This window comes from Mixophyes fleayi, chromosome 1 (assembly GCF_038048845.1).
Source record: "Mixophyes fleayi isolate aMixFle1 chromosome 1, aMixFle1.hap1, whole genome shotgun sequence".
NCBI classification, from domain to species: Eukaryota; Metazoa; Chordata; class Amphibia; order Anura; family Limnodynastidae; genus Mixophyes; species Mixophyes fleayi.
The window spans coordinates 271,831,129-271,857,947 of record NC_134402.1 but is presented as its reverse complement, the minus strand read 5'-3'; the positions used below and the strand labels follow the sequence as shown (position 1 = coordinate 271,857,947).

Below are 26,819 nucleotides of genomic sequence, written 5' to 3'. Positions count from 1 at the left end.
TGTGAAGTACTTTGAAAAACATTACACACAGCAAAAAGGAGGTTTTACTAAGGAAATGTAATGTTTATCAAAAAGAAGCTAAAACAATTCTGGGATAATAGTACCATTTAAGAAACGACTTATGGACCAAAAGCAAAACAGTTTATTTACTACTCCTTCACAACAATTGAACTCCTCCTTTATCAGAATCATGGTACTGGTTTCAGAAGGCAGATCTAGAGGTCTATTTACAAAACTGCAGATCAGCAATAAACCTGGAGAAAACAACTGTTTCCTCCGGAGAATGGTCATGGCATCAACCTACACAATTTATGAAGGAGCTAATCGACATGAGCAGACAGCCTCTGACAACATCAGCATTGTCTAAAATTTACGGCTGTGAACATTCTACTAAAACTACAGTTTATTACAGAGATGACCAAAATTTCCAAAACTTCCACAGAACATTTGCCAGCAAAAGTGTCACTGGCAGAATTTAGCCATTGGTACCTGGTCCTGCCCCAAGCACACCACACAATGAATTGACAGTCATCATCCCAGCTCTATTCATAAATGCTGGGAAATACTGTACAAATACAGTGTAGATTGTCATTCCATGGAGTAGCAAAGATAAAGCTAAATCTGAAGATTCAATCGACTGAACTTCCCACCTCCACGAAACATTCTGTAAAATTGCAAATCTCCATTCAGGCGAGAATTTGGCATGGTTTTGCTCATCTCTAGGTTTTTGTGCCCTCAACCACTAGGGAACGTAGTGGTCAAGGAATCCTATCTAAGAGACTAAAAGTGCAGACATTGACAATGCAGACATACTAGATATGTATGTCATATGATGGAAAAAAAAAAAAAAAATCAGAGAGTTTAACTACACTGTCCAGCTTGGTGTGTTCAATCTTAATTTCCAGCTTATTCATGTATAACCAGCTCATATCAGCTGGATGTTCACTGCATAGCCACACAAATTATCAGAATGTGAGAGAATTACGTGAAAGGACATTTTATTAAGCACGATTTTAGAAGTTTTAAGTTGCTCATGTTGTGGACTAGCAATTGCAAAATGACAGAGAAGCTTTTACAAAGTTATCAGTCCATACTCTACTCTCCAGGACTACAGAGCCGTCCAGCATCATGCCACCAACTCTACACTTCAAACTCCTTCTATTTGATCCTGCTTGATACCTTAACCATGTGGCTCCTCTGCCGCATCACACGTGACCCACACTACCACCTTCTTCCCTCTCTGAACCCACTTTTCCCAAGTTACCCCCTCCAAACACACGTGTCCCTTACCTCTCACTATGACCCCACCCCCTTCCAACACCTTGCTCTTTCCCCCCTATCTCACCCTCCCTATTCACATCCAGCCCCCCCAAAATAGCCCCTCAACCATTTCTACACACTTCCTCCTCACCTTGCTCATCTTCCAGTGTCATCTCTCCTAACCCAAGGTCCATCATTTCCCATTCTGTTGCCCTCCTACTCCTCACTACTGCATATTTTAGCTACACCTCTTTCTCCCCTTCTCTTGATACCAGATTTGTCTGTAATAAATCGGCCTCCACCCAGAATCTCTTCATCTACTTGCTTAACCTCTTCTCAGTCACTGAATCTTGGCTCGGGTTATCTGAAACCACCTCTCCTACTGCTCCCTCATTCTGGAGCCTAACCTTTTCATACTCCTTTGTGTCCCTTAACCTCTCTCTCATGTCTCCTTTGTATACTTACATTTTCACTCATATCTCCATAATGTTATAATAAAACTTTCCAAAATATCTTATATTTTCCATGTTATCCTTTCCCTGTTACCATGTGCCCCTATCTTCTTTGCAGGTATCCCCTGTCCTCTCCTATGCCTCACCTTCTGCTTCAGTCGCTCCCCCCCTTATTCCTTGATCCTCTCCATCTATCCTTGTTCCTACTCTAATTCCCTCTCACTAGTGAATGCACACTTTTGCACCTCAGCCATCACTGTCACAAGCCGCGGCTCCACTACTGCCTGCCGCGGCTCGCTCCTGCCTGCCTTTCAAGGGCAGATTCAGTTTCTTGTACATTGGAAGGGCTATATCCCGGAAGAATGATCTTGGGTTCCGCAGAAGCGTCTCCATGCTGGCAAGCTCATTGGATAGTCCTTTGGAAAATTTCCTTGGAAACCTGGATGTTGGAGTGCCTTGACCCCTCCTCAACGGAGGGGGGGGGTAGTGTCACGACCCGCGGCAGTGATGGCCGAGGGGCAAAAGTGTGCATTCACTAGTGAGAGTCTGTCGTTGGTGTTCAGCCAACACCATGACCATCGGGGCGTCACTGCCGTCCACATGTCCCGGCTGTCACCAGGGCAACAGCTGAGACGCTTCTTTCACTGCCGCGGTTCGGCTAATCTGACAGCCGGGCACGTGGACAATAGAGGTCAATTTATTAACAGCCTGCTGGGCTGATTTGTTCATGTGTGGATTCTTTTTTTTGATTGGGTCATCTGTATAAAAAGCAGGGAAGGCTTAGCCTCCCTGCCGGTTATAGTTTGCAGTTTGTTTCCTGACCAGCTCCTGTGCTCTGCATCTACAGTTATTGGATTATCCGTGTATGACCCTTGGCTTTGCCTTGCTGGACCTCGATTCTTTGCTGTCGCCCTGACCTTTGCTACGTTTCTGGACTGTCCTTGTTTGCGGCCAGCCCTGACATCTTGCCTGTTCCTGACCACGGCATCTGCTTCAGACCTAAAACCTCGGCCTGTTTCCTGACTTTGCTTCTTTCATCTCCTGCTACTCAGCGCTACGGTACATTTCATAAACTTGTACTACTCTAAATGTAAGACCTGGGGGCATCAGAGTACCGGTGAGTGTGTCAAGCACTATGGGAAAGGCGACTGCTATAGGTGAAGACCTACCCATCTTGTTCTACAAATTTATGAGAATTCTGATAGTCGTAACAATCACAATGCAACCTCACTCTTCACACTGTGCCCTCCTTCATCGCACTGTGACCCACCCCTATGTATATATACCATCTGTACTACTGGATGATCACTAGTGCTGCTAACTTATTTAATAGCCCTATAAAAGGACCCTTAAGCAACATATCATCATTGCTTCAAAATACTGCCCAATGCCTATTACCTGTTGTATCCTGTGACCAACATATAGAAACTTACACTTTAATCCATTCCCCAGCTGTCCTGCATTGAACCCAGTGCCTGTGTGCACATTCTGCCAGTACCCAGCAGTCCTGACCAACAGTAGGCAGTCAAGAGGTACCAGCCAGCCCACAACAAAGAGGTGCTTCAGAATATATACCAGCTACACAGAACAAAGCGGTTTCATGGACCAGTGAAGGTGCCCTATTCTCCTATAACTATTGTGTAATTGGCATTCGCAGTCGGCAACAGTCTGTTGACAGGTGACACCAGTAGGAGTGGTAAGTAACAGAAACTGTGTAAGATACCCCCCTTTCCCTCCCCAGACTGGGTGGCAAAGTAAGTCCATCCAGGCACAGATACCTCTTAAGTCAAGCAGCTGTCACCTTAGTACACCCACCCCAGCCAAAATAGTCTTGAACAGAGATCAGCTCTCCTTAATTATCTGTTTTGTGCCTTTAAAGCATATGTACTAACATTTCAAAGAAGCATTTTATTAATCTCCACAACATCCCACCATGGAACAAAATCCCCTGAACTTGGCAATACTATAAATACACAAACACTGTACTTCTTACAGATTCACACGTATATATCTTGTGATGTAAATACCAAGGTCAAGCCCTAATGGGAGACTTCTTTCACTCAACCATTGAATTCTTTAGCACAGAAATACGTACATCAGCATTTCATCTGACCTGTACCTTTATATACAGCAGTGTTTCCAAATGGATAAGGGAATCCCTAGAGTTTCCCCTCATGAAAGGCTCTTCACAGGAAAAACACCATGGAATTCAGAAAGAGAAAACTCCTTTTGGAATATACAGCCTCCATAGACATTAGGATTTGCCAGGTAGAAAACACGTTCTTTATGTGCTAGTATTCCCTCTTCAAGTTTTCCATATTTCTGAATCATCTATACTTTTCTACTTTTGGAAGGCAAAGACTTAAATTTACAGTTATTAAAATAGGCCTATGTAAAAAAAAAAAAAAAAAAAGAAGTATGAAAGCACCAAATACTAGGAAAATATTACAAGAGTAAAACTTTGCATTAAACATTGCACTGGAAAATTATTGTACTCTCTTAAGCTAAAGTTTGTAGTACTCTACATTTATAGTAAAACAAGGGTACTTCCTTGTACTTTTTTAAAAAGGTGAAAATATTTAATTTCATCATAATTTGGCCTCAGTAAATAAAATGCTCTGAGTTAGTTAATTTCAGATATTGCTTAATAGTGACTGGTTGCTGCTTGGAGACACTTCCCATCCAAATGGGGTAGATGAGACCTACATTTTCAAAACTGTTCCATAGACTACTCATCCCCTAATGCATTTGGGCACAGAAAATCACTTTTGTTCAGCAAATACCACAACTAGGGTGCCAGAGTGTTTATCTCTGATATACTTAGGCGATTTCTGGCTCCCCAAAGTATTTTCCTGGTACTGCATTCTTGCTGCCATATGTCCAGTGTTGCATATATCAGCTCTCTGGGCACATACCCCTCCCCCCCAGCACAGCAGTAAGTTAACCACTACTGCTCAGTAACAGTATCACTAAAGCAGCCAAGTATCACGCAATATTATATTGATATATTGTGTTAAGGGTCTATAGGAAAACAGCCTTATCGCTGCAGACTGATAAATAGGCCCAGGGCCGGTGCTAGGGTCCATGGCGCCCTAGGCATTTTGAAAAAAAAAAAAAAAAAAAAAAATCGGCGCCCCCCCCCCCCCCGTAAAAATCGGCGCCCTCCTCCCCCCTCACCCAGTCTTTCCTTCCCTTGTCACACCACCGCTGCCTCTCTGCTCCGTCTCCTCCCCTCCACTCACTGACACTAGTGAGTGGAGGGCAGGAGACGGAGCAGAGAGGCGGCGGTGGTGAGCAATAGCCTCTCCCCCCTCCCCCGTGCATCTAAATGCTGTGCGGCGGCCGTGACAGGTGTGGTCAGCGGTCGCCGCACAGTTTTAAAGTAATTTACATTCTTGTGGCGCCCTACAGAGCCCGGCGCCCTAGGCAAGTGCCTAACCTTGCCTAATTGGAGCACCGAGCCTGAATAGGCCCCATGATATTTATCCTATTACTCTCCAAATCGGATTTCCTGCAGGAATGCATTGTGGCCTTGCATAAGCTTAAAAGTCCTGTGGGGTAAAAATGGTTTCCTATGAAGGATGGACTACTGATACAAATCAGGAGATTTACATTTCAGATATTTCACCTGACAGTAGCATCAATTTTTGCTGTCATGATGCAAGAGCTCTTTCACATACTAAGTATCTGAGAATCTATTATGCATCAGATTCACTCTAGGACACCAATAAAAAAAACTGCATGTTGCCATTAAAATACTGGGTGTGCTATAGGCTATCCAACTGTTGGAGTGCAGGTGGTGCTAGGGAGCTTGCAATAGTCTATGCTATCACATTAGTCAAGCTAAAGGCAAAAGTATACTGTGCACACTACATTCATTTATCTACAAAATAGTTCAGTGTCAGTAAATCACAGCTTTATGAAACTGTCTTATGTCAGTCTTGGAACTTCTAAATAGATGACGTTTGGTGCCTAATCCCAGTTTCTCCGCTCAGCCTGCTGCGATCAGCTTGGTAATCAGTACAACAATTCTCCCTGTGATTGTTGTCCCTATGGAAGTAGCAAAACAAAGGCAGGCATTTAATAGATTTCTTTTCCTCAGCATGAGTGGATAAAAAGTGCATTGATAGTGCTAGAGATTTATCAGACTATATAAAATGTTTTATACCTGCTACATAATTAAATAATGCAAATAACTTAAAAATTACTAACATTAACATTTTTGGAGATGGGAAGCAATGGTAGGCCATATATACTCTGACATGCATTACATGTAACCCGATAAATGCTAGGTCTAGATTTATGTTGTTGGGGTTATTTGAACGCCACCCATATAAGCTATGTTAATGCCATGTAGGTGGGTTGCATTTGTTAAATGTGAGTACCATTAATTTAATGTCATGAAATATGGTAAACGAGAGAGGACGAGTATCTATGCATTCTTAATGGTATTAATTTTATGTTAGGACTAAATGGGGGGGGATGATGTGTAGGATCTATTTATTAAAAGTGAATGCTATTAAATTTAATGACTGGCTGGTTTCAGGTAGGGAAGCCTAATTAGTAAACATGGGTGCGACTGATTAACGTCAGGGCTGGTTGGTGGACGGAGGCCTAAATGGTTCTCTCACCGCTAGACTTCCCATATTTCATATATTATGTCTCTCTACTCCACCCCCCCCAAAAAGGGTCCCAACATTCTAAGATCCAGACAAGCAGCAACTGGGTTTAAGAGACGAGCAGCCGCAGGTAGTGAAAGCCACTAGAACAGGTAGTAGAAAGCAGCACAGACTGCCGTTTGTTCTGATTCTGTTGGGGTAGGCCCGATTATGTGTGACAATCCTGCTCAGTTAAGACTTTGTCCTAACTAGAATTATAGTTGGGATGTATGTACTACTTCACACTGTATTGCACATTAAGGGCAAGCTGCATGCACTACAGTTAGATGTAAGCAGTTTGCCCTTAATAACCATTAGTGTGTGGCAGGACACCCATCCCAACTATCCTTGCAATCAGAACAAAGTCTTGACTGAGCGCGACCGTTACATAAAACTGGGACAGTCCCAACAGCATCAGCAGAATTGGCTATCATTGCTTGTGTATTTAAAGGGGATGGGAAGAGTTGTAGAGCAGCCTAACACGACCTCAAATGATAGCCATGCCCCTTGATTACACTCTGGTGGCATGGCATGGCAACCACAACCTAAAAATTCTGTGTTTGCCCCTGACAGAGCAAATTAATTAATAAGAATAGCTTGTAGGTGCCAACCTGTATGGCTTCTTAGGTTTGATTTCGAAAAGATGGACATTTTCTAAACTGTTTTGTGAAATAAATGCCTCTATCCTTATTTGGTCTTAAGTGTTCCAAGCACTACCACAATGACATTACACAGCAGAATAAAATGCTGGGAGTTTTCACTGGGTTTAGGGATTGTTCCCATTTATCAATGCCTCCTGGCCAGTGAAGACTAGCAAAAGTATGAGAAAGCAAATTTATTATGGACAGCATCAGTATAAATTACCACCGCTGATTGCGATGCGCAGATGACCCTGATAAGTGGTAAAACTCCTTACGCCAACATTTTTTGTTTTATTAAACTGCGCAACAGAAAAACTTCATAACAGAGAGGTCTTGTTAAATAGATCCCATAATGTCGCCTGGTCCATTCAACAGCACCATAAAAAAATTGAGGCAATATGTAATGTTCTGGGTGTTCAATGCCATTGTGGAAAATTTCCTCTGCTAACAGAGCTACCAAAATTAATATGTTGTGCTGAATGATGTTAGTACTAAAATAATTCCTAGGTTGTATAGCAAAGTACCATACCGGCCAACTTGTTAGGTCAGGGAAAATGGGGACAACATGCACACAAGGGCGTAGCCATGCAAAGAGCGTGGTATGCCCAGTGCTACAGATGAACTGGACCCAACATCCCCTTTCCCCTCAAAACAACCTTTGAATGACGTGTGCATTTCCCATGAGTTGAATAGGAGAACCTTGTTTATAACAAAACATGTGCATCCAATGATGAATCCAACTTCCAAGATAGGGTCTACTTATATTGCTACATTTACTGTATATAATACTTGGCAACTTTTGTTTTCTCCCCTGTGGGAGATAACAGAGGGGAGGTCAAGTGTTAAGAGCAGGATGATGACAGGCTGCAGCAAATCGAGTCATTGAGGCCCCATCCATTTTGCTAGTCTGCAAGAAAGACCTGCTCCCCTGGCCTCTAGTTATTCCCTAGGCTCTAAATATAGAAGCTGCACTTTTCAGAAAGTATTTTTAAGACTAAAAATTATATATATTATTTTTTTCTAGGCTTAGTTAGCTAAACACAGAGAAATTATTACATATACATGTGATTTCAATAAAGGTATTATCAAGATTCAGCATATGACCAGTGCTGAAAAGGAAAAGAAAAGGGCAGTAAAGAAGTTTCCTCCAGATGTTCAGGAAATAAAATGTAAATAACAAGGACCAGTATGACCACTATAAACCAGTATGCACCTATCTCTGACTGACACCACCTCCCCCGCCGCCCTCTCCTATGGTGGCCTCTCCTTCACCCACTCCACCAGACCTGGCGCCCGTCCAGGTGGTGGTGTGGGCTTCCTCCTCTCCTCCGCCTGTAGTTTCCGTGTCATCCCCCCTGAACCCTCCCTTACCTTCTCCTCTTTTGAATCCCACTCTATCCGTCTCTTCTACCACATCCGCCTCCGAGTCACTGTCATCTACCGCCCACCTGGTCCCACCTCCCTCTTCATCGACAACTTTGCCGCCTGGCTTCCTCACCACCTCTCCTCTGACCTCCCCCCTCCATCATCCTCGGTGACTTTAACTTCCCTATTGACAACCCCTCTGACCCTGCGTCCATTAAGCTGCTCACCCTCTCCTCCTCTCTTGGCCTCACACAATGGACCTCTTCCTCTTCCCACTGCCTTGGTCACTCCCTCGACCTAGTCTTCTCCTACCTCTAATCTCTCTGACTTCTCCATCTCTCCCTTTCCTCTATCCGACCACCACCTTCTCTCTTTCTCTCTCCTCCCCTCCCGCTCCCCTCCCCACGACCATTCCTACTCAGTCCAGGCGCAACCTTGACGCCCTCGATCCTGCTACCCTTTCTGCTACTGTCGATACTCTAATTTCCCCCCTTTCCTCCCAGGCCTGCCCCAACCTGGCGGTCTCCCTCTACAACCACGCCCTCACCTCTGCTCTTGATGCCATCGCCCCAGCCCACCGTCAACCCCCGTTGCTCCAAACCCCAACCCTGGCACTCCAAATTCACCCGCTTCCTACAAAAATGCTCCCATACGGCTGAACGACACTGGAGAAAATCCCGCTCCCTGGCTGATTTTCTCCATTTTAAGTTCATCTTTTTTTCCTATAGCTCCGCCCTCTCTCTAGCCAAACAATCTTTCTTTAAATCCCTCATCTCCTCCCAGACCTCCAACCCCCGCCGCCTCTTCGCCACCATCAACACTCTCCTGTCCCCCCGCCCCTCCTCTCCCCTCCTCCCTCACCGCCACAGACTTTGCCTCCTTCTCCTCAAAAATTGAGGCCATCCGACTCTAAATCACCTCCTCCCCTCTTCCGCCCCCCCACTCTTCCTCCCTCCCCCTCCCGCCACCGCCCCCTCTTCTCCTTCCGCCCCACTACGGGCAAAGAAGTACACTCTCTTATTTCATCCTCCCCTCCGTCCTCCTGTCCCCTGGACCCCATCCCCTCCCACCTCCTTCGCTCCCTTTCCCCCGCCACCTGCTCCGTCCCACCTCTTTAATCTCTTCCTCTCCGCCGGCATCTACCTTTCCTCCTTCAAACACGCCCTTGTATCCCCCATTCTTAAGAAACCTAAACTTGACCCCACCTCTCTCTCTAACTATCGCCCCATCTCTCTTCTCCCCTTTGCCTCCAAATTACTTGAGAGGCTCGTCTGCAGCCGCCTCTCCACCTACCTCTCTGACCACTCCCTCCTTGACCCTCTCCAATCTGGCTTCCGCCCCCTCCACCCCACTAAAACTGCCCTGGCCACAGTCACTAATGATCTCCTCTCTGCGAAAGCCAGAGGCCACTTCTCCCTTCTCATTATCTTGGATCTCTCAGCGGCCTTCGACACCGTTGACCACCCGCTCCTGCTCCTCACCCTTCAATCCTTTGGCCTCTCCGGCCCGGTCCTGTCATGGTTCACCTCCTACCTTGCTGACCGTTCCTTCTCTGTCTCCACCTCTGGATCTCTCTCCCCACCCTCTTCCCTTCCAGTAGGGTTCCCCCAAGGCTCTGTTCTCGGACCCCTACTGTTCTCTCTTTACACCTCTTCCCTGGGGAAACTCATCAGCTCTTTTGGTCTCCAGTACCACCTTTATGCCGATGACACCCAACTCTACCTTTCCTCTCCCGATCTCTCTTCCTCCCTCCTCTCCAGGGTGTCCGCCTGCCTCTCTGCCATCTCCTCCTGGATGTCCTCTAGATTCCTCAAACTTAATCTCTCTAAAACTGAACTTATTGTTTTTCCTCCCGCTCATTCCCCCTCTCCTTCCGACCTTTCCATCACTGTTCTCAACTCCTCTATTTCCCCTGTTCCTCAAGTGCTGCCTCGGTGTCATCCTTGACTCCTCTCTCTCCTTTGCTCCTCACATTCTCTCTCTCACCAAATTCTGCCGCTTCCAGCTGCGGAATATCGCACGCATTCGGCCCTTCCTCTCCCAAGATGCCACTAAGGCTCTTGTCCACGCTCTTATCATCTCCCGCTTGGACTACTGCAACCTCCTCCTTACCGGCCTCCCCCACACTCATCTCGCTCCCCTTCGCTCTGTACTCAATGCAGCCGCTCGTCTCATTTTCCTTTCTCGCCACTCCTCTTCTGTCTCCCCCTATACAAATCAATTCACTGGCTCCCCTTCCCCTACAGAATAGTGTTCAAGCTCCTTACACTTACTTTCAAGGCCCTCTCCAACTCCACTGCTCCCTACATCTCCAACCTCATTTCCATCCACGCTCCATCCCGCCCTCTGTGTTCGGCTAATGACCGTCGCCTCTCCTCCCCCCTGGTTACCTCCTCCCATCCAAGACTTCTCCCGCGCTGCCCCCCTCCACTGGAACCAGCTCCCCCGCTCCATCAGAACATCCCCCAACTTGTCCAGCTTCAAACGGGCCTTAAAAACCCACCTCTTCCTCAAAGCCTTCCAGTCCCCCACCTAACCAACCTCCTTCCAACCTCCCACCCTCCCTATCCTGCCCTCCTCCTGCCTCCCTTCTCTGCGTTCTCCCCCTTTCCTCCTCCTACCCTTGTCTCTCTGTCCGTTTTACCCTCCCCTTAGATTGTACGCTCCTTCTAGCAGGGCCTCCTCTCCTCCTGTTCTCCACCACCTTAACTCTGCTCTCCAGCTCCTTGTCTCCTCCGTGAGGTCCTCCTGCCCTTCTGCCCCTCTAGCTACACTGCTGGGGGCTCTCACCTCTCATCTAGCTGTACATTGAGCTTCCGAGTTACTGTGCTTTTTGTTAACTGTTCCATGCTGTCTCTCCCTGTATCGTGTTTCTGTCTGTCCCTGCACGGCGCTACGGATACCTAGTGGCGCCTTATAACTTAAAATTAATAATAATAATAATATCAAAAGGTAGCTGGTACAGGCCAATTTCATACATCAAAGCAGATTTTATTATAAAAAGTAAAAAGTAAAAAAATGAAGTGATCTCAATCTTTCAGTTCCCACTTCTAAATTTTGGGGCATTTTAAGTGCCACTATCTAATTTTCTTTTTCCTGGTATAGTGGTTTTATTTGTATGTGCTAAAAGAGCATAACAGGGTAAAAGGAAGAGGAACAAGCACATTAGACAATGGAAAGCATAAAAATGGACAGTGTCAAATTTATTAAATAAGGAAGCTGCAGTTAATGTTGGAAGAAACCGAATAGAAGTATACAGACGATACGTAACAGAGACACTAATCAAATAAAAAAAAAAAAAAAAAAAAATATATATATATATATATATATATATATATATATATATATATATATATATATATATATATATATATATATATATATATATATATATATATATATATATATATATATATATATATATATATACACACACATACACACACATACACATATATATACACACACACATATATACACACACACACACACACACACACAAAAGTTAACCCGTGCATGATACTCATGCATTCTAGTCAAATCAAGCTACTTAAGGTCTTAAAAAGGTTCTTGTCATGCATTTGGGCCTAGCCCAGGCCTCCTCAGGGGAAGAGCGTTACTTCATGACGCAAGCGCCCTTTTTAATGTGTGTTCATGAGGTAAAATTACCTCACGAAAATGAGTTTGACCCCTCAACTCGTAAATTTAGCCTTTACTACCCCTTCCACGGGGAGAAGGGGGGGATGATGGAAGTTAACTGACTTCACTATTCTAATTTTTTTGTCAAATAATGTCAGTATACCAAATTTCAGGTCAATTGGATGAGCCCTTTCTGAGAAAATAGTTTTTTCCTCACACACGCCGCTAGGCTTTTACTTTTATATATTAGATATTAAATAATGCTAAGAATTTAGTAGGTCAGTGTATAACTCCGCCCAGCAGGTGGCGCTGCAGCTTGTTTTGTTTTTTTCACACACAGACTAACACACGCCGCTAGGCTTTTATATTATAGATATACACATACATACACACATACATATATACACACACACTCACATATACATACACACAGCTGTATGCAAAAGATTGGCACCGCTGGTCAAACCATGTTATTCTGAAACAAAATTTGTAAATTAAATATTTTTGCCCACTTTATTGACTCAATAACTGTAGCACAATAACCCAAATAAAAAAAATAAAAAAAATGAATGTGCATCACCCTATATGATCAATTCTTAGTAACCCCTCCTGTGGCAGAAATCATAGCTGCGGTTTGCTTTTTATAGCTGGCTAAGAGACTTTCAATTATTGCTCTAGGACAGGGGTCGGCAACCCCCGGCACGCAGCCCCCTGAGTCCTGGCACGCCGTCCGTTCTCAATGACAGCTCATTCCTTCCCCGACACTGAACTGCTGCGCTGTTCAGCTCTTCTCCGGCTGTCATTTATTAAAAATGACAGCCGGAGAAGAGCTGAACTGCTGCGCTTGCGCAGCAGTTCAGTGTCGGCTGCACAGTTCCTCCCAAGCACCTTTGCGGACCGGATCACGCCTGGAAGAGGCAAGTATAAACTTATATATTTTTTTATTCATTTATTTGTGTCCTAAAACTTTATTTCATGCAATTCTGAGGCCATAAGAGTCATTGGGGGCATTTTTTCTCTATCTACCAAATCCAAATTTTTGGGAGGCACTTTGAAGTGTGAAGAGAAGGGGGCATTACTGTGACATAAAATGTATTTATGGGGGCAACTGTGGCTTACTATGTATTTATGGGGGCAACTGTGGCTTACTATGTGTTTCTGGGGGCAACTGTGGCATACTATGTGTTTCTGGGGGCAACTGTGGCATACTATGTGTTTCTGGGGGCAACTGTGGCATACTATGTATTTATGGGGGCAACTGTGGCTTACTATGTGTTTCTGGGGGCAACTGTGGCATACTATGTGTTTCTGGGGGCAACTGTGGCATACTATGTGTTTCTGGGGGCAACTGTGGCATACTATGTATTTATGGGGGCAACTGTGGCATACTATGTATTTATGGGGGCAACTGTGGCATACTATGTGTTTCTGGGGGCAACTGTGGCATACTATGTGTTTCTGCGGGCAATTGTGGCAAAGTATGAATTGGGGGCACAACTATGTGGCATAAGATGAATTGGGGGCACAATTATGAGGTATGATGTGAACTGGGGCACTACTGTGCGGCATAACATTTTATTTTTTCTGGTCCCTTACTGTTAATATATTAGCCTCATAAAATGAGAAATATATATATATATATAGCCGAGAGGGGAGGGGACGGCTACAAATTGCCTGGGCCTGCATGGTGGCCAGAGTTCCCTCTGGAGACCTAATTTTGAAAAAATTATTTTAAAAGTACTTTTTTTAAAAAAAATATGTATTGAGTGCAGGGGGATCGGTAGTGGCTAAATCCCCTTCAGCTCAGGTACCTTCAGATGCCAGGTCATGTGACTGCAGTGATCACATGGTACTCGGCGGGCTGCTGGATATCTTCCCATGCTGTGCAGTGGAGAATAAGGCAAGAAGAAGGTGTGCTGGAGAGGAGGCATTTGTGACAAAAGGTGATGGAGAGGGGCATGTGTCACTAAAGGTGCTGGGCAAGTGTGATTAAAGCATGTGGGCAGAGGGGACATATGTGAGCAAAGCTGCTGAGCAAGGGGGCGTGTGTGAGTAATGCATTTTTCTGTAAGAGGGTGGCCTGGTACTTTTCACCTGCTAGACATGCCCCCAATGATGTACTGCCACGCTCCCAATTGTACGACCACTTGCATGGTAAAAAGATGCACAACATTTTTTTTAACTATGCTTAACTATAAGGGATATATATACACATATACACACACACACATACATATACACACACACATACATACACACACACACACAACTGGCACACCTGGGCTTGACTAGATTTTAGCCGGCACTCCGATAGAAAAAGGTTGCCAACCCCTACTCTAGGACTTTTTCCCCCACTCTTCTTTATGGAACTGTCCTAGCATTCACTGTATGCTTGAAATCTTGCCACAAATTTTAAAATCACTTTTAAGTCTGGGGACTACTATCTTGGAGAAAATGGCTTTCACCACCAGCGATAGGGAGAAGTCCTATGTATTAAAGTCTACCGACAAAAGCTTCCCTACATGTACCACTGCAATCCTCCTTTAGCTATTGCCATGTCAGATTGGAGGTAGCAGAAGAGAACTCAAAATAAAATTATTACTGTTGAGTTTATTTCATTGAGGACTTTTCTGTCAGCTCAGACAGGAAAAAGAAACACCCCCAAAAGGTTTATAATGAGACTCCTCCTTCACCTTAGGTGACTGAGAATCTTCCCAAGCTGTCCTAACAGACAACACAGGTGGGAATATCCAGCTGCCATAGAGGCTTTTGAGGAAATAAAATTAACGGTTATAATTATTTTATTTCCTTTTCAAAACTCCATGACAGCCATAACATATGGGAGGTACTCAGGCAATATAGGACAATGGTATGTTACCATGATCAGCAGTAGTAGAGCAAAGTATTGTAACAAAATAGATTTTTTTTTATTAAATCATTGTTTGAAGAATTGTTCTTCCAAATTGAGCTTCAGTAGAAAATGTGTGAAGCCACAATGTTCAGATATAGACATTGTTAGAAAAGGTTGTTCCAGAAGCATTCCGCAGGCTACTGAAAACCACGGACAGTGTGGCCAAAATGGAAGTACCGCTATTACATTGGGTATTTCATTCATGATTTTCCATTGCATTAGAGGAAAAGAAAGGAAGATCGATATAATCTACATGAATGGAATTGACAGAGCATCTATTCCCTTCATCCTGGTATAATTGTGATGTGAATAGAACAGTTACTCTGGTGTTTGAGTATGTCACCCTCAACCAAACTTTCTGTTCTAGTAGTTGAAAAACCTCTTTGCACCAGGACCATTCTCCAGGGTGGACTTGACCAGGGACGGATCTAGAAAACTGCTGTACCCGGGGCGATATAGGGGGGGGGGATTTAGGCCCCGCCCCTTTCTAACAGTTTAGGCTGCCGACGGCTGCACAGTATGTGCAGGTCCGTCCAGCCGTGACAGGCAGGGACAGTGTGCTGCCCGGCTGCTCTGATTGTGTTTTAAACACAATCAGAGCAGCCAGGCAGCACACTGTCCCTGCCTGTCACGGCTGGACGGACCTGCACATGCTGTGCAGCCGTCAGCAGCAAGTGTCTGCTAGGGGGGGCGATCGCCCTGATCGCCCCCCCCCCCCTGGATCCGCCACTGGACTTGACTTAGACTGTGATTCGCTACTATAGTGGTGTTTTTTGCCAGCTACATGTAGCAGTGAGAGTGACATTTTCTTACTTACATTTTTTTTCTGCTCAGTTCATGGCTGTCGACACTTCTGCCATCATAGTCTTCCTTGTGGTTTATGAAGGCAACTACTGTTATGTTACCAGAAAAAAAAGATTGTATTGCATGCCATACTTTTCTCATTTCTAAAATATATATAGTAGATTTTTTTTTGGTGCCCTTCTTTAACTAAGCGAGAACCCCAGTCTTCAGAGCTGGACTCTGTGGTGATCAGTCCATTCTAGTTGTGAGAGGGACACTCCCTGAACTTATAGTCTTGTATTTTGTAACCATCCTAGGGATTTTTAGCCGTATCTGCAAGTCTGATATATTTGATATAAGAAACTTGGGTTGCACCGCCCACACTGATTATATCTAGTTGAGGGCTTCTCATTTGCCACCACCATCCACACCTATGGTGGATCATCATCACCATTTATTTATATAGCGCCACTAATTCTGCAGCGCTGTACAGAGAACTCACCCACATCAGTCCCTGCCCCATTGGAGCTTACAGTCTAAATTCCCTAACACACACACAGACAGATATAGAGAGAGATAGACTAGGGTCAGTTTTGACAGCGGCCAATTAACCTACTAGTGTATTTTTGGAGTGTGGGAGGAAACCGGAGCACCCGGAGGAAACCCACGCAAACATAGGAAGGAGAACATACAAACTCCACACAGATAAGGCCATGGTGGGGAATTGAACTCATGACCGCAGCGCTGTGAGGCTGAAGTGCCAATCTTGAGCCACCATGCTGCCCAATTCAGCACAAGGTACTGCAATGTTTCTCCAGAACAGTCTGTAGAGACATATTACAGCAAAGATTTTACTCAAATCTTCACAGTGGATGAAAACATTCAGGTGTAGACAATCACTTATTGGCACCTTTTCCTGAGGTTGAAACTGGTATGCTAGATGGTGTCTTCAGAAGAAAGATTTTTGAAAATTCAACAATCAATGCCTTTCACTGTGTCTATCTGCACTCCTAGAAACAGTAGTTTTTGAGATGGCACCAGGTGACTTTCTTCTGACTCTACTGTTACCAGAATTATTATTCTCCAGGTAAAGCCATACAGTGACTCCTTGTTTTCTGAGAGCAGTCATAAGGACTACAAGCACCTTGTTGAAGATCCTTGGAGAAGTGGACAGTCCAAATGGGAGATACGTGAACTGGAAAAGTTGACCAAGAACAAGTAATCTGAGGAACGTATTTTGTTGAAAATAAATAGGAGTACGGAGATAAACATCTTGCAGCTCTATTAAAAAAAGAAATGCTCACGTTTTTAGAGCTTATAGAATGGATTATACTGGGTCCATGCCATGGAAATGTACGTAAATTGATTGCACCATTTCAGACCTAAAACTCAATAATCAAAAGAGTATATTGCTTTAATGGGTGCTTAACTTTTGATAAATCTAAAAGAAATAAATTGCTGTCCAATACCAAAGTTAATCTCCCATTAATGCAACATACTCTTTTAAATATGGATTACTGTGTTTTGGGTTTGGTGAAACTATTTTTGCATTTTACACAGTGTAACAGGATGGACCTCACTATGCCAATCAGTGTGTGTGTTGCTGGGGACCAGCTGGGCTTGTCTTCCCACCATCCCTTTTCTTTATTCCAAATGCACCCTCTCACCGCAGTAGGAGCAGCTTTCGCTGCTACCACCACTAGGCTCCTTCACAGATACCTAGAACCGCGTCCTTCTGGATAACTCTCGCTGCAAGTGTACCTCCTTTCTGGTAAACCTGACCTCTTGCCTTCAGATCAGTGTTGCTTTGGATGGTTCCCCCTAGCCTATCACACTGGCCAGAGCTGCAGGGTAGCGGCCATTGGTATTAGACACTGGGTTCCAACCTCAGAACAGCCTGACAACGGATTAGATTAACCATGTGTCATTTCATATGTAGCTTTCTGAATACCACTAGTACCTCACACTAGTGAATTTAACTGTCCTTTTCAGGACTTCCGGAAGGAGGATACATCACTGCTTAAAGAACACGCTTTGACACCTACTTTCCTGCTATGATTCCTGTGACCTGCAGATTAGACCAAATCTAATTTGTTATCCGGCTTTTCTGAGTCTGGGACCCAGCATTCCAGTACCAACGGTTTGCCCGCTATCTGCAGCTTTAGCCAGTGTGATAAGCAAGGGGGAACCATCCACAGCAAGCCTGATCTGATTGCAAGAAGTCAAGAGTACCAGCAAGGGGGTACACCAGCAGCGAGAGTTACCCAGAAGGACACAGTTCTGGACGCTGCAAATTAGTCCAGTGGTGGCAGCAGCATAAGCCCCTCCTACTGTGGTTAGATGGCACATTTGGGATAGAGAAAAGGGGACGGTGGTAAGGCAAGCCTAACCAGTCCCCAACAACTCAACACACAGGGTGGCATAGGCGGTCCATCCTGTCACAAATACATTACATGGTCAAACTCAGCTTTTTATACAGATTTACACAGATACCCTGGCAGGAGGTAAACCAGCCTCCTGTCCCTCCAAACAATCCAGGTGCTTCATGCAGCCTGCACATAACTCAGCCTGGAGAGGTTTAACACCATTTTACATTGCTGCTAGCGCAGCACTACGTCTGAGGTTTTCTACTGAATGTTTACCATCAGGATATAAAATTTCTCTAGTCTTGCTGTGAACACAATTTATCTTGCAAAATTCATCTGTGATCACTTGCATAGGGAATCTACCAGCAAGTATATTTGCCTCATTCGGTCTTTCAGGCTCAACAGACAATTTGGCTACTCAGTGACGAAAAGGTCTAATTAACATGAGATTACCTTTCTCTAGACAATTTCAAAACCAAAACATGACATACTGTCTCAGAAGTTCATACATTTCTATACAAAACACATTCCAATATAAACAGACAGGTACATTTGCAATGATATACAGAGGTGCACTGCACTCCTAACTAAAATAAATATCTGCAATAAGTTATTTCTACGTGATCCAGCCACACATAGCTACTTAAAGTAGCACTCCTTTCTTTTCGGATCTAGAACTGTTTGAAAACTGTTTGCTTTCTTTATCAAAAAAAAGGCTTGGAATGGAAATTGGTGTTTTATTGTGTTACATGAACCAGAGAAATGACTGTCTTTTAACAAGGTCTGTATATTGTTTCATAGTGCAGTCAGTCCCACTAAATATATTCCTTCTGGGTACAGAGTGGAACACGATCTTGTATCCTATGCAAATTAGGTCATAAACCCAGTGACCTTGAGTGGTGAACATATAAGTCTCACATAATATTGCTTCCCTTGCGTTATGCTTCTCCGAATTGCTGGCGAGAAGAAAATAAATGACAGCATTTAAGTATCTAATCCTATCCTGTGGCAAATAATGATTCAGAAAGTTACTGGAGGTAAATTGAATAGGTCTACATGGACAAGAATGAAGAATACACCAATAATGTCATCATGTGGCTCAGATACATTGATGACATCTTGATCCTGTGGGATGGAGATACCGACCATTTCCATATTTTCACCACGATTCTTAACGACCATGATCTCAAATTGAAATTAACATCAGAAATTAATACATCAACAATTTCTTGGATTTAACGATCTCGAAAACTGAAGATGGGAGCCTTAAGAGCGATATGTATCGGAAAAAAACTGCCACTAATACCATATTGCACAATCATAGTGCTCATTTTCCATCGGTGGAACGGGGCATCCCCAAAGGGGAGCTCCTTAGAATTAAAAGGAACTGCTCAGACAAGTCCACCTACGATAAAAGAGCCGGTGAGCTAACTGCCAGACTTAAAAATAGGGGATACTGCAATAAGCTTCTCAAAAATACTATTAGAACTGTCGCTAAAATAGACAGGGAATCATTAATTTATCTGAAGAAGAAATCGGAAAATAAAACCCCTAAAATCCGAATGGTGGGCACTTTTTGTAATGAGTGGCGACACCTTCAGGGCAATTTCTAGAAACATTGGCACGTTTTACTTTCTGATAAAGATCTGGAACGTGAGCTGTACAAACATCTCTTTCAGCTGGAGAAGGGCCAGGAGCTTAAAAGATATATTGGTCCACAGTCACCTACAAAAAAACCAATTAGCCCTTAATAGACCAAAAGGTTTCTTTAAGTGCGGCACCTGTAACTTCTGCCAATATGTTATTCCTACCAAGTCCTATACGGATAAATTTAATAGAATCTGGTATATCGAAGACTTTCTCAACTGTAATTCTGTAGGCATTATTTACTACCTCTCTGCCCCTGTCCCAAATTGTATATTGGGATGACTACTCGAACTTTTAAAAAAAGATTATCCGAACATGTCTATAATATCAAGAATGGGATCAGAGATCAGAGGAACTTTAAGACCATCACCACAGTGCCTAACCATTTTATGACCCATCATGATAGCAATCCCAAATTATTGAAGGCTTTTGCAATGGAAAAGATCACTCTGGGAATTCGAGGAGGAGACATCCAAAAAGAACTTCTAAAGAGGGAGACCAGAAAGATTTTCCTAATGGGATATATGATTCCGCCTGGCCTAAATGACTAATAGTTATAAGCCTTTTTTGTGACTTTTCCTAAGTAAAGTAACCCGTTTATTGTTATGTGTTGGAGTCAATATACACATACATTATGCCATTGCCGGTACACAGGGAACATCATCCGGCTCCCTGTACTTGTAAATTACGACAGTTTTTAAGTCTATGTATTTAACCTCTTATCATGGGCTACTTACACCTCCTATCACTGTAATACATAGTTTATTATCTCTAAGATTCAGAGTATACATCATGTAACTGCTATATCAACCCTTTTCTTAAACCAGTTTTCTCTGGTGATTAATTCATTTATTTGTACTTTTAAAGGTACTTATACCGACATCACAAATATGCAGGGGTTAATGAACGGTAATTTTATTACTTTCGCTATAACGGACAATGCTGTAGCCCCCCACTTTTTTATACATACAAACTTCTGCAATATGTTTCTAACAAACGGCAGTTCTCTTTCATACATTTTTTATGGTATTTTTCCTCTCTCGTCTTTCTCAGTTAACCATACTGACATGAGTGACAATCGTAATAACCACATCGCTACTGACCCAATAATTGACATAGCAAAGTAGTCATAGCGGTATCAGTATCTCTACTAAGAGAGGTTTTTTATCTGTATACGGCTTCCTTATTACGATTTTGAATGGTAATCTTTTCATCTACTGTGTGTTCCGTGTATCTTACAATAACAGCACTGGAACATGCTAATGGACATGCCGATCATGACTCACTCTAATATTGACCCCCTGATTGGTTGTACTATTCACGTGACTTGACACACCTACTTTAGGATACTATATAAGAGCTGTCATTTGTCTCCCCACTGACAGCTTTGAAAAAGTAGCCGAGCGAAACGCGCGTTGGCGTTTCAAGGCTCCGGCACTTTTCTCCTTTATCTCCTATCCTCCTGATCGCTCCCCAGTTCATACAGGCAGGGACCCTTCACATATTCCCGCGATCAGTAGGAACTGTTATTTTGTTGTCTTTTGCCGATATCAGCGACTATCTCCCCAAGGGATTAGTTATTACAATCCAGCGGAGATTTCATAGTTGCCATTCCTATCTTGCCCCTAATATGTTATCACCAGTGAGATATTATCTCTTCAGCGTCGGACTGGCCCACAGGACTACCGGTAAAATTACCGGTAGGCCCGACTACCTTATGGCCACACCCCCTTTTAGATGTGGGCGGAGCTTACCTGGAGGCCCGTTGTTCACACCAGGGTGCTCGCATTCCTCTCCGGCGTCCCCGCTGCTGTGGATGACTGGCTGTCACTGACAGCCAGTCATCTTTCACCTTTCACATGCGATCGCAGCTGCGATCATGTGACCCGCCCACTCACCCTGTCAGCTGATATTCCCGCGCTGCTGAAGGGAGAAGATCAGAGAGGCTGCATCAATCAACTTTTGGGTAAGTATACTTTAACCAGTTGTTTATATTGTTTGTGCTAAAAAATCATTTATGTATTACAGTTTTTTATCTTGATAACACTGTATTACAATGTTATTAGTATTGGTTTTGATATTAATTTAGCTTTGTTGATCATTACACACACCCAGTATTAGATACACATTACAGTCCAAATAGGTGCGTATGTTTGTATCCTTGTGTGTCCCACTTCCCCCCTGATTTGAGCCCATCCCATAAAACCCTGTAAATTTTCATTTTTTGAGTACTGTCAGGATACTCTACCCCCTGGGAATAGTGGCAGCATCACCCTCTTCACCTTCTTTTTATTTTTACCAGAAAGTACTAAGGTAGCACTCATCGTAAAAAGTATATGGGGTCTCCCATTACATCTGTTCTCATATATAATATATATATATATATATATATATATATATATATATATATATATATATATATAAAATGTGTGTGTAGTGAGAGGACTATTGCAGGCATAATATGAATCGGGGACACTTGCGTGGCGTAACATTGTGGGCACTACCGTGTGGCATAGCATTGTTTTGGGGGCACTACTATGTGGCATAGGGGGGCTGCCTATCTATACTAAACTATAGGGTGGCTGACTATACTAAACTCTAGTGAGGGGGGCTGCACAGAGAACACTATAGGGAGGGGGTGATGGGACCTTTAATGCTGAGGTGGTTTGGGTCTATAATTGAATGTGGGTGCTGTTGATTTAATGGCAGGGATGGTTGGCATTTCTAAATGTACCCATTATTTTTTAACATTCCTGGATCCAGACAAGCCGCAACTAAAGAAACCAGCAGCCACAGGTGGTAAAAGTGACAACAACAGGTAGGACAGTCTGTCAAATGTTCTGAGTCTAGTGCAGGCTTGGCTAACTTGTGGTACTCCAGGGGGTAAATGTATCAAGTTGAGAGTTTTCCAGCGGGTTTGAAAAACCAATCAGATTCTAGCTATCATTTATTTAGTATGTTCTACAAAATGATAGCTAGAATCTGATTGGTTGCTATAGGCAACATCTCCACTTTTCAAACCCGCCGTAAAACTCTCAGCTTGATACATTTACCCCCAGGTGTTGTGAAACTACAAGTCCCAGCATATCCTTACACCAATAAGCTGCTATATATTGGCAAAGCTTGCTGGGGATTGTAGTTTCACTACACTAAGGTGCTAGCTGTCTTTCGTGGACTGATCACTCCCCCTCTAGTGTCTGGTTCCGCCTCTATGATGGCTGACCACACCCCCTTTGGTGGGCCCCTAGTGTTGCATTCTCCGGTGGGCCCTTCATGCCCCAGTCCGACACTGTATCTCTTTACCTCTTACTGGTAAATATATTGGAGCATTTTAGACGATATATGACTGGCGCTCTATGATTTATTTCTCAGGCATTCACTACATTGATATTTAGGAGTTACACTGTATTAATCTATTGGGCTAATTACAGCCCTTCTCACCGACAGCCGAGGCTTATTTAAGCTCACCGCTGTTTTTCACAAGTGTTTTTGGATAGTTTCGGAGCCCTTGCAACATAGTTTGCATTTTATATTTTGTATCATTGTTTGTTACAGGTTTTCTTTTAATTATTTCGCTCTCAGTTCTACCTTTTTAACGTATATCAATAAAATGTAACCATTTTATATTTCTAATTGGAGTGCCCCATTTACACAGCTTCTGTTTCTTCTCTCTCTGTACTGGAGGTAAATTGTATTAAGTCCAGCTTTTCTCCAAACAAAAAAAATCTCCAACAAATGAAAATGTGGGTAAAATATTGGTCTACCACACATGGACACAGTCATAATGCTCTTCTGGAGACAACTGCTAGTGCCATACTTCTAGATGAGAAAGTAACTGTATCAAATGAGGTTTCACAAAGGAAATCAGTTACTATTTGTATAGTTCTGAGTAAATATTGTTTATTTATTTTGCATATCCTTATGAAGGAACTCTGCCCATAATCTAAATGCACTGGAGACGGAAACATGGAGTTTTTTAAAGCAACTTATCTCTCTATCGAAGGGATACTACAGTGGGTCTCCATTAGAGATGGTCACTGACCCCCGTGTTTTGGTTTTGGATTCGGTTTTGGATCTGGATTACCGTCGTGTTTTGGTTTTGGTTTTGCAAAACTGCCATTGCGTGTTTTGGTTTTGGTTTTGTTTGGTTTTGTTTTGCTATTTTTTTGGAAAATCCATGTTTTTGGGCCTAAATTAACCCAATTTAGTGCTCCAACTGTTTTAGAGACAAGTAATCTAATTGTTGAGGTAATAAATCATCCAAAAAAACAGTTTAATTCTTCGTTGGTAGGTCTATTCTACACACAAAACAGATTGTTTTCCTCTCCATCTATGCATATTGGCAATGCAGACTAGGAGTAAAATAGAAAACTATTCAGCCGTTATATAATCTAGAATATAAATAGAAATTGAGAAAGGCAATTTGGTATCTGTCTGCATCATAATCATCAACATCATCATTAGCGCCCTCGTCGCCTACACAAATCTCCCCCTCATCCTCTTCTAATTCCAAAGTGGCATCCTCAATTTGGGTATCACCGGCTACACTCGAGCTATTAAGGCACACATCAGCAGAATGCTCACGATTAGACATCCCACTGTTGGATGGACTCTCCACAGGGATTGTTGTCATTTGTGAATCAGAGCAAATATTCTCCTGTAATGCCTCACTGTTATCTTGCAGCTCGGCTTTGACGCGTAACAGTAGTTGTGCACCAATAGTAGGCTGGGGAACTTTTCGGGATCTGCCACTAATAGCCAAAGGTGAAGGCCTCATTCTCTCTTTGCCACTGCGTGTGTAGAATGGCATGCTTGCAATTTTTTTTTTATCGTCACTTAACTTTTGCTCAGTTACACTTCTTTTTCGCTTCAATACAGTAAATTTTTTTTTGGTTTTTGTTTTTTGCACTAATTTGAAAACACTCTGTTGTTTGACATCACCTTGGCCAGATGACGTACTGGGAACACTAACATCAGGACTGGTGACAGAACCTGGTTGCTCATTCAGATTATATGTGGACTGCTTTGAATCCATTCTGAGCGCAAACCACTGGGGAGTGCTAAAAATTATTTAGTAGATACTGCTGACAGATATGACTTGACAGCCAGAAATATTAATGCACAATTAGGGAGGACACCCCAAAAGCACTGAGGAGTGCTAAAAATTATTTAGTAGATACTGCTGACAGATATGACTTTTGACAGCCAGAAATATTAATGCACAATTAGGGAGGACACCCCAAAAGCACTGAGGAGTGCCAAATATGAAGAAAAAATAATAAACCTCTATCCTCCTCTCTGCACTAGCGATTTTGGTTAGAGCAATTGCAAGAACAATATTGTATTCTCTGTCCCTGCTCTAATTAGCCTATGACTACACCCTGCTCTCTCCCTCTGTCAAATGGCGATGGATTGCTGTGGAGGCGTGTATTTATAAAGTTGAAGTATCGCGAGAACCGAGTCCCGAGATCCGACGACGTCACAATGACGTTCGGCCTCGATTTGGATTCGGAATGGGCGGGAGAGTACCGAGCTGCTCAGCTCGGTACTCGGATACCCAAAGTTCGGGTGGGTTCGGTTCTCGGAGAACCGGACCCGCCCATCTCTAGTCTCCATATTTAAATGGAAGAGTAGATTTTGTAGGTAAACTGGCTACTGCTGCATCATTTTTTGGTACTGAACACATTTAGAAGCCTCTTCATCCTGAACGGGATAATTTTTTTTTATTTTTTTTTTTTAAATGAGATTGACATCCTATTCTTTATTAATGATATCTTTAATAACTTTGTGTACAATAAACACTCTGCCTGTCCATTCTTCCATTCCTATTGTTTTGTTAAAGTGACAAGTAGAACATTAACCACATCAGGATTAAATAACCTGGGATCCTCAGCAGTCTTTCCTGACTTATTGCTAGATGACCAATCAAGCTCAATTAGAGAACCCAGGGATACACCAGCACCTGAGGGCCCAGGTTGCTCATCAGCATTTATATAGCACTAGCAGATTCCATAGCGCTCATCATCTATGCCCAAACTTAAATGTGATCTAGGTCTATTATGCCGTGATATGAAAGATAAATTTGCAACTAAAGAAAATTTTTATTATGTACATGTTATTAGCCATGAAACTAACGCTTTAATTTGTTCATGAGGCTGAGCCACAGTTTATGTTAAGGTATACTATCTACACATAAACCTTTTAGATGAGGATTATGATGAAATTTATCATATGTTGTACACATATGATGAAGTTACTTGTCAATATTTCTTCAGCAGGCTGTGAAAGAAAAGGAATATGACACAAACTTAAACTATCTAAGATTTGTAGAAAAGCACCCCTAAAAGCGGCCTTACCTTGAACGGGTGCTCGTTGGCCTTTTCAGTGTGTCTTCAAGCTATTATTGAAATTTCTTGAATAAAATGCAGTTCCTTAATGGAGAATTGCCTAAATGTTACCGACTGCTTCACTGCCGGTCAGCATGCAGCAAGACCCAAAAGGACATCATATAGGTGTCGGAACCTTACCTTCTAGCACCAGTCTCAGAAAAGGAGGGCCGAATCTCAAGCACAGCTTTTCCTATTTAGAAGTATCAAAGAGTGTCCACAAGAACAGACCTGGACTGGGCCGTCATCAGAGGGTACAACTTAAAAGGGGTCCAGACGTATCTGGGGGCCCAAAATGTTAGAGCACGGGGCATTTCCAGTGATTGGGAGCCACCACATCAAGAACAATGAGGTAGGTTAATTGGGGAGGAGGGTTTACATAAACCCAGGGAGACAGGGTTCCAGGAGGGGGTGGAAGCCCTGCCTCTTTACTTTTTGCTGGGCCCCACAGTTTCTGATGGCGCGTCGCCGGGACAATCCAGACTCCCCAAAAACAGGTAAGCAACATAGCTAGAGAGAGATAAATACTCTGCAATAACAAACACACTTTCCTTACTCAGCTGAGAGACAGGAAGACACCAAAGGAAAGGACAGTCACATTATATACCTTCCGATGTTCCTTATTCATGTCTAGTCAGCCGAATAAGGATTTAACCCATAAATTATGAGTGCCATGGTGTTTTGTAAAGGAAAATTATATATATATATATA

The 26,819-nt window shown here is 43.2% G+C and overlaps 1 protein-coding gene across 3 annotated transcripts in view; it reads right to left on the bottom strand.

Moving 5' to 3' along the window:
• Window positions 1-26,819, bottom strand: part of LOC142153756 (lysophosphatidic acid receptor 1-B) — a 124,882-nt gene that overhangs the window by 21,571 nt on the left and 76,492 nt on the right. The window lies entirely within an intron of this gene.